The sequence below is a fragment of the Penaeus vannamei genome, chromosome 20, assembly GCF_042767895.1.
Source record: "Penaeus vannamei isolate JL-2024 chromosome 20, ASM4276789v1, whole genome shotgun sequence".
NCBI classification, from domain to species: Eukaryota; Metazoa; Arthropoda; class Malacostraca; order Decapoda; family Penaeidae; genus Penaeus; species Penaeus vannamei.
The window spans coordinates 6868199-6875698 of NC_091568.1; the positions used below are offsets into that span (position 1 = coordinate 6868199).

General features: G+C 37.3%; 2 non-coding genes across 2 annotated transcripts; both read right to left on the bottom strand.

Annotated features, from left to right (window-relative positions):
• Positions 1 to 1563: 1563 nt before the first annotated feature.
• Positions 1564 to 1636, bottom strand: TRNAV-CAC (transfer RNA valine (anticodon CAC)). The gene has a single exon. It is a non-coding gene; the product is annotated as a tRNA-Val (tRNA).
• A 5563-nt stretch (positions 1637 to 7199) lies between these two features.
• On the bottom strand, positions 7200 to 7272 carry TRNAV-CAC (transfer RNA valine (anticodon CAC)). The gene has a single exon. It is a non-coding gene; the product is annotated as a tRNA-Val (tRNA).
• Between the last annotated feature and the right edge of the window lie 228 nt (positions 7273 to 7500).

Genomic DNA, 7500 nt, shown 5'->3' on the forward strand with positions numbered 1-7500 from the left:
TATATATATATATATATATATATATATATATATATATATATATATATATATATATTCACACATACGAGTGCATGTATGTGTATGTAATATTTATTTGAAAAAAAAAATTTGTTGCTTCCCCTTGGGATCGAATCCAGGACCTTGAGCGTGTGAAACGCACATGATAACCACTACACCACCGAACCGGTAAGGGAGAAATATCCCTCTGCTACATATTCTGAATTGAGTACTGGTTAATAAAAGAGAACGAGCGAGAGAGAGATACAAACAAAAAGGCAGGCGAAGAGAGGTGGACAAACAGAAGGAGGAAGAGAAGGAAGGAGAGGGAATGAGAGACATACAAAGGAAGAGAAAAAATTAGAGATGCAGATAGATATAAAAAGGAAGAGAAAGAGAGAGACATGGAAAGGGGAAGAGATAGACACAGATCTACAAAAGAGAGAGAATGATCGAAATTCAATAATTTAGAAATTAGTTCTAACAATGACAACGCCATATTGCAGCTCAACGCAACTTAACTTGTCCAAACACTCAACTGAACCACAAGTTTCAGGAAGAGGCTTCAGGGCACAAAGGCTGCCTCTCTGGACTCGTTCTGGGTCATTCATTTTACGAGAGGTCATTCATCGGGGTTCGAGTCACACTAACGCACACCTTTCACTCCAAAGTTGTTGTACTACAATTTATCCTTTTTGTATGTTTTGGGGGTTTGTTTTATTCTAAGATATATCCTTCTGCTTAAGTTTTCATCATAATATAACACGAATCCAAATGATAATCACACGATAAGCGTGTTTACATTCCAAACGACTGGTCGGATGAGCGAAATACCACTAAATGCACAATGCACCAGTGATTTGTTTTGCGAGTGGCAGTAAATAATTTCTTCCTCTGCAAGATAAAACAAAAGTATGTTATATGCTGCTATTTTTCTTTATTTATTTCGTTTCTTTTAATGTAAATAGACGAATTCACAGGAGTGAAAGGGCTGTTCCACTTGGTCGGAAATGGATGTCAAGTGGCCCGCTTCACCTGCATGAGGAGCAATTATGTTCTGGAAGACGAATAATGAAAGGTAAGAACAAGAGGGAAACTGCAACATCTCGACATTTGATGTGCCTTAAAAAAGGTCGCTTAGCGTTTAATAAAGACTAATGAATAATCAATTAAACTAAAAATCAATCCAAGACACAAATAAAAAGTGAGTGATTTGTTCCAAATGATGATAGTAGAAGCGATATTCCATAGAATAAGAATAGCATTTCCTTTGTTTTAGCTTGGATGCCACTTGTAAATATACCTTAAATATTCCTTTTACTTTTTCCCTTCACTGAGACTGATTCAATTATATGTGTGTGTGTGTGTGTGTGTGTGTGTGTGTGTATTTGTGGGGGGGGATAATTTCCCGACCATTTCCTCGCTGTTGCTTTTGGTTTCTTTCTTCGCCCAGATGAACCCATTCGTAGTCCATGCTTTGTCTCCTTCTTACAATCTCTAATCGAGTAGTTTCTGTTTTGAAAAAAAGATTCACTAAATAATATCCTTGAAAAACATGAAAGCATAGCTTTCCGCTCGGGATCGAACCGAGGACCTTGCGCGTGTGAAGCGCACGTGATAACCACTACACCACGGAAAGGATATTTTTAAGTAATGTTTTTTTGCTTAATATTCAAATGCATTTACCAGTTGATATGAAAGATATAGAGAAATGAAAAGAGACGTGAAAGGGGAAATGTGTGAGCAAGAGAGAGAGAGAAAGAGAGAGAGGGGGGTGGAGGAGAATGAGGAGAGAGAAAAAAAGAGACGGGAATGTGTAAGCGAGATAGATCGATAGAGAGAGAATAGGGACGGGGGGGGGGGGCTAACGAGGGAGAAATCTGAATTAATCGTAATATTTTTTTTTCCTTTTTTGTGCTTCTGTCTTCTTATTCCTCTTCCCCAATTATCACATTCCTCGTCTCTGCATTTCTCTCTGCAACTCACAGTATGTCTCGATGTCGCGTCTCTCGAACATCTCACGGCTCCTTCTGTCAACGTGAAAATGCAGCCATAAAAATTCAGTGCTACTGCAGCACTTTTGCCTCATTGCTTTAATTATTGCAACTGAATGAGTGGCATTGAAGTAAAGGGATCAGCTTAATTACCAAAATAAAGTCAATTATTACTGAGCTTTCAACGCTCTTGAAAGGAAAACCAAAGACCTAACATCCTTTTGTTTTTAAACCGGGACAGCTTTGACTACATCGAGACGCTATTCCCCCCCCCAAAAAAGAAAAAAAAAAAAAAAAGAAGAGAAAAAACATCAATAACAGGGTAAAAAAGAAGAAAAATAAGAAAAAAGAAGAGAAAAGTTCTTGAAGGATACACATGATGACGAACTGCATTGCACTGCATGAGAGTCGCAGGCATGTTTATCTTATCTTTTTCTTTACTTAGTAACATGTTTCATTTCGGTCCTCGCTGACTTCTGTTGTTTATCAATCGTCCTTGAAGAAAAGGATGTTTTGAATGATTTTCTCTCTTAAAGGATTTCTTTTTTTCTTGGTTTGAGTGAACTGATGCGATGGTGCCGAAGCAATGAAAGCATTCGGTTGTTTGGATAAATGGTTTGTCAATTTCTCTGAGCAACTTGAACAGACCAAATGCCGTTCGATGAACATAAAATAAAAATTGCTACAATAACAAAGTCGAGAGCAACGCCAGCCCGGAGCCAGAAATAAGGATTGAAAATCAGTTGGAAAAAATGTTCCTAATCTTGGATAGTCAAATCACTTATAATCCAAACGCTCTCATGCTCAGAGCTCAAAACGGATTGTTCTGAAAAGGTTCACCAAAAATGCAATTTTTATAATCATTGGTTCCATCTCTTTTTTCACACCTCTAATTTCAGAGTTCCCAATCATGCACATACAGACATGACCTCGACTCCAGTCTGTTCCACAATGTATAGGCTTATAGCAAGTTATCATATATTCATTTCATTCGATAAACATAAATACAAGATACACAAAAATCCACAATTACGATCATATTTCCTTTAGTTCAAGTTTCGTGAGAATTCAGATTTTTTTCCAGTTATGTTCAACTGCATTTTACATTTTTGTGTAATAATTAAGCAAAATTTAGTCATTAGTTCTTAATAAATGTGTGACAACGTATATGCTGGAAACATCTTAAAATTGAGAACTGAATACGTGTAATATCTTGGCAGGGAAACCGGACTTGTTCTAATATTATTATTTTACATGCGCTTCTTATACCTTACTTTATACTTTCGTATTCGTTAACATTTTTCTTTTCTTTTCATGTTTTACTATACCGTATTTTTGTATTTTATATCGCAAATTTACTCATTACGTAATTTTCCAATATTTCGCATATTTATCGTATTTTGACGCATTATCTATTTTCACTTTTTCTCACTTTTCTATTTATAGGGTCGTTTCTCTTCATTTTTCTTGTTTGAATTTTTATCGCGCAGATATGCGCTCTCTGAGTGCTTCAGGTTCTAGTTCATATTCTATACTCGACAGCTGTTTCAAACAATTATTTCGCAAATATTTCTCGCCAAAATAAGCTCTTTTAGTGAAAGCCGAACAAAACAGAGTGAGGGCTTGTTTTTAACTGCAATATATGGTGGGATTTTGAATGACCTATCATGAGCTGCACATGGGCCACACGCACACATGTAAAACAAATCCATGCACACAAATTAATGCATAGCAGGGGAAACGGACTGCAACCAGGGCGGCTTTTGTTATTATGCTCTTCGTTCTTTTAAAACTTTCTTATTTGTTATCGTCATTTTCCCTTTTTCGATGTTTTACTATATCGCATTTTGAGACGGGTTTTTTTTTTATCGCCTTACTTTATTTTGTGTACTTTTGCAATGTTAATCTTTCTCTCGCACTGTCTTTTCATTTTCATGTTTCCTTTATTTCCTTCTTATTGGGTCGTCTCTTCTTCATTTTTCTTGTTCACACTTTTATCGCAATTTTGACGTATTTACCACTCTCGCTTTCTCTTCGTTTCACTTCCTGTATTTTTTTAATTGCAACTTTTCTTTCTTTAACATATTTATCGCATTTTGACGCATTTTCCACTCTAGATATTTCTCGCCTTTATTATCTAATTATTGTGACGTTTCTCATAATCTTTCCCGAATTTTTATAGCACTTTTGTACTTTCCCTCTTTGTCATTTTCACTAACTTTATTTTTCTAGTTTCTCTTTAATATTGTTAGTGTTTCTTCGCTTATGTCCTTTAGCTTTCCTGTTCGATTTTACATTTCACTCAAAAATTTATATAGATATTTACACATACATGAATGTCCACATATGCAATTACATTGGAATATACGTATATTTTACATAGAAATATTTCTTCTTTTGACGTCCTACACTGTAATAAGATAAAAAAGGTAATTATTATTAACAGTATGAATTGCACATGGCCCACACGCACACACATAAGTACAACACACACATAAGAATAGGGAAAAACTGATTGCAACCGGCGGGCGTCTTGTAATTTTTGTGCCCGGGGCTTTTCATGTCTTTCAGCCCCGGGCGAGGTTGCAACCAGAGGGAGCAATTTTTGCTCCCTTTTGCAGATTCGAACTCGCGATCGCGAGTTTCGAATCTGGCGCCCTTACCCTCTCGTCCACGGTGACGAGGGGCAATAGGATTGGCTTGGGAGAGGGTTTTATGCAACATGTGCAACATATATGTGATAATGTGTGAGCGTGCGTGTATGTGTGCGTGTGAGCGCGCACGTGTATGTGTGTGTACTCCTGTACGTTGTAACAGGAGACCTATTGGAAATGGTTGTCGTATTTGTTAGATGTTAGTCTGTCTCCTCGTAGGTATGTAAATATGGATTAGACACTTTTCCCGCGTTCCTGTCGCCAGTCATCGAGACATGGTCATGGAGGATTCATCTATTATCACTTCGGAGTGATATATATATATGCATATATATATATATATATATATATATATATATATATATATATATATATATATACACACAAACACACACACATATATATGTATATCTTTCCACCCGATAAGCTAAAAATATATATACATATATAATTTTTTTTTATTACATATATACCATCTTCCGTATCCTTTATTACACTCCCTTTTTTGTTTGTTTGTTTTTCTTTTCTCTGTCACACTATCTTTTTCTTTCTTTCCTTTTTTCTCATTCCCTCTCTCTCTTTCTCACAAACACATTATAATCAACCGGTATTAAAATGTTAAAAAGGTGAATTTCCTGAAACAGCTGGTGATACAGCCAGAAGAAACTGATACTGCTGCACTTTTGCCTTTTTGCATTCATTATTGCAACTGAGTGAGCGGCCGATAATTCGCAGGGATACCTGTACATTTCCTCGTGTTCCTTTTTCTTTCCTTATTCGCCCAGCCTGATGAACACAGGGCGAAATCGACGATGAATGCGAAAATATATTGTTTAAAGAGAGTGGAGTTCTTAAATGTTAGTATCAATACTGTTATTGTTATTACACACACATACTGTTAGGAGAGGGTGGAATCCTTGAATATTACTATTACTGTAACTTTCTCTCTTCCACTCTGTTTCCCAGAATGATTTGTGGTTCTTGGAGGCCGATGCACGCCAGAGGTCAGCCTCGGCGTGGACCTTTTCCGTTGAACTGAACACACGGAAAGGCGGGAGAGCAGCCTTATCATGGGAGACGAACTGTTCATTCCGTGGACAGTGGGGGAATGCGTCATTTTGCTATGTTTATTTTTATGCTATATCATCGGAGTCGAGAATTATTGTCTTTCCCTAGAACTATCCTCACTTTTAGGTTCACTCTGTGTGTGTGCGTGTGCTGTGTGTATCTCCCTTCCCGCAATTTGAAAGATAAACTAAGATTATATAGAATAGCAAGAATGATAACAAGATTACAAGAGATGAGTAATGGACCTAATAATCTTTCTCACTCCCCTTCGCCCTTTTACCGAATTTCTTCCATCTCCCAAATTATCTTCCAATTTCTTCTTTTTATGATGACTACGCTTTCCACTATAATATTTTCCGTTGTCCATGCTCTCTCCCTTTTGTACAGTGTGTCTGTGTGTTTATATTGATACACAACAAACTGACAACTTTTTATCATTGTCTTTATTTACCGTCTTTTATACATACTCTCTCCTGTTCTTCTTTCTCTCTTATTAACCAGTAATCGCATCAGAATATTAAAGAGAAACACATCCCTCAATCTTATCGTTCCCGTAATGTAGAGGTTATCACGCTTCACACACGCAAGGTCCTCAGCTGGAATTCTTAAATACTACTGTAACTTCTTCCCTTTCACTTTGTTCTCCAGAAGGATCTGCTGTTCTTTGAGGCCGATGCACGCCTGAGATCAGCCTCGGCGTGGACCTTTTCCGTTGAACTGAATACACGAAAAGGCGAGAGAGCAGTCATCATGTGGGACGTACTGTTCATTCCGTGGACAGTGGAGGAATGCGTTAAGTTGTTATGTATATGTCTTGGTTGTGGTATTGGTGGTCGCTTTCACTTTTTTCTCTCTCTCTTTAGAAATGTAAACTAAAATAACTGCCTACATAAGAATAAAAAGGGCAAGAAATTTTCAAAAGATGCCTAAACTAGCTGTGTAATCTCTCTTTATTTGTCCATTATCCAGTCCCTCCCATCTGAATCATCTTCCCCCTTCCTCTCTCATTTACTCCACGCTTCTCATTCTACAATTTCCACTGTCCTCGCTCTTTTCCTTTGCACTTACTGACTACAGCGAAACAATAAAAAGTGCAATTTGATCCATAAGAAAATATAGGCATTTAAAACATTCCTAAGCCATGGTGGGCTGCGGAATCCCCCGTGGGAAGCCACTGCTGGCCATCTACGTGGGTGTGGGGATTATGGGGACGAATACGAATGTGGGAATGCGTGCTGGACATTTTGAATAGGATCTGACGTTAATTACACTAAACATTGGTAGTAGAAATAGGTAATATCCATAACAAAATAGGGCATCCGACCAATCTCTGTCTATTCAGTAGCAATAGGCATCCTCTAACATCTCGGTGGCGCCAGACGTTCGGATGCCGCTCGGATGGTCATCCTCTGACGTGGAGGCTGCAATCCAGTTTTAGGAAGACATATAGAGTCAAAAAAAAACAAAAAAAAAAAATTGCGGTTATCGTTCCCGCTCGGAATCGAACCGAGGACCTTCCGCACGTGAAGCGCACGTGCTAATCACTACACCACGGAAACAATAGAAATAGATTGGTTGTTTGATAATTTAAAATGCTGATAGAAGTGGTGGTTGAGAGAGTGAAAGAGAATAACAATAACAAAAACAAAAAAAGAGAGTGTGAGTAAAAGAGGATAAAGAAAGAAAGAGATGGTGCCTCCACAGTTTCAAAGATAATTTATTGTGTGTGAATATGTATATATACATATATATATATATATATATATATATATACATATATATATATA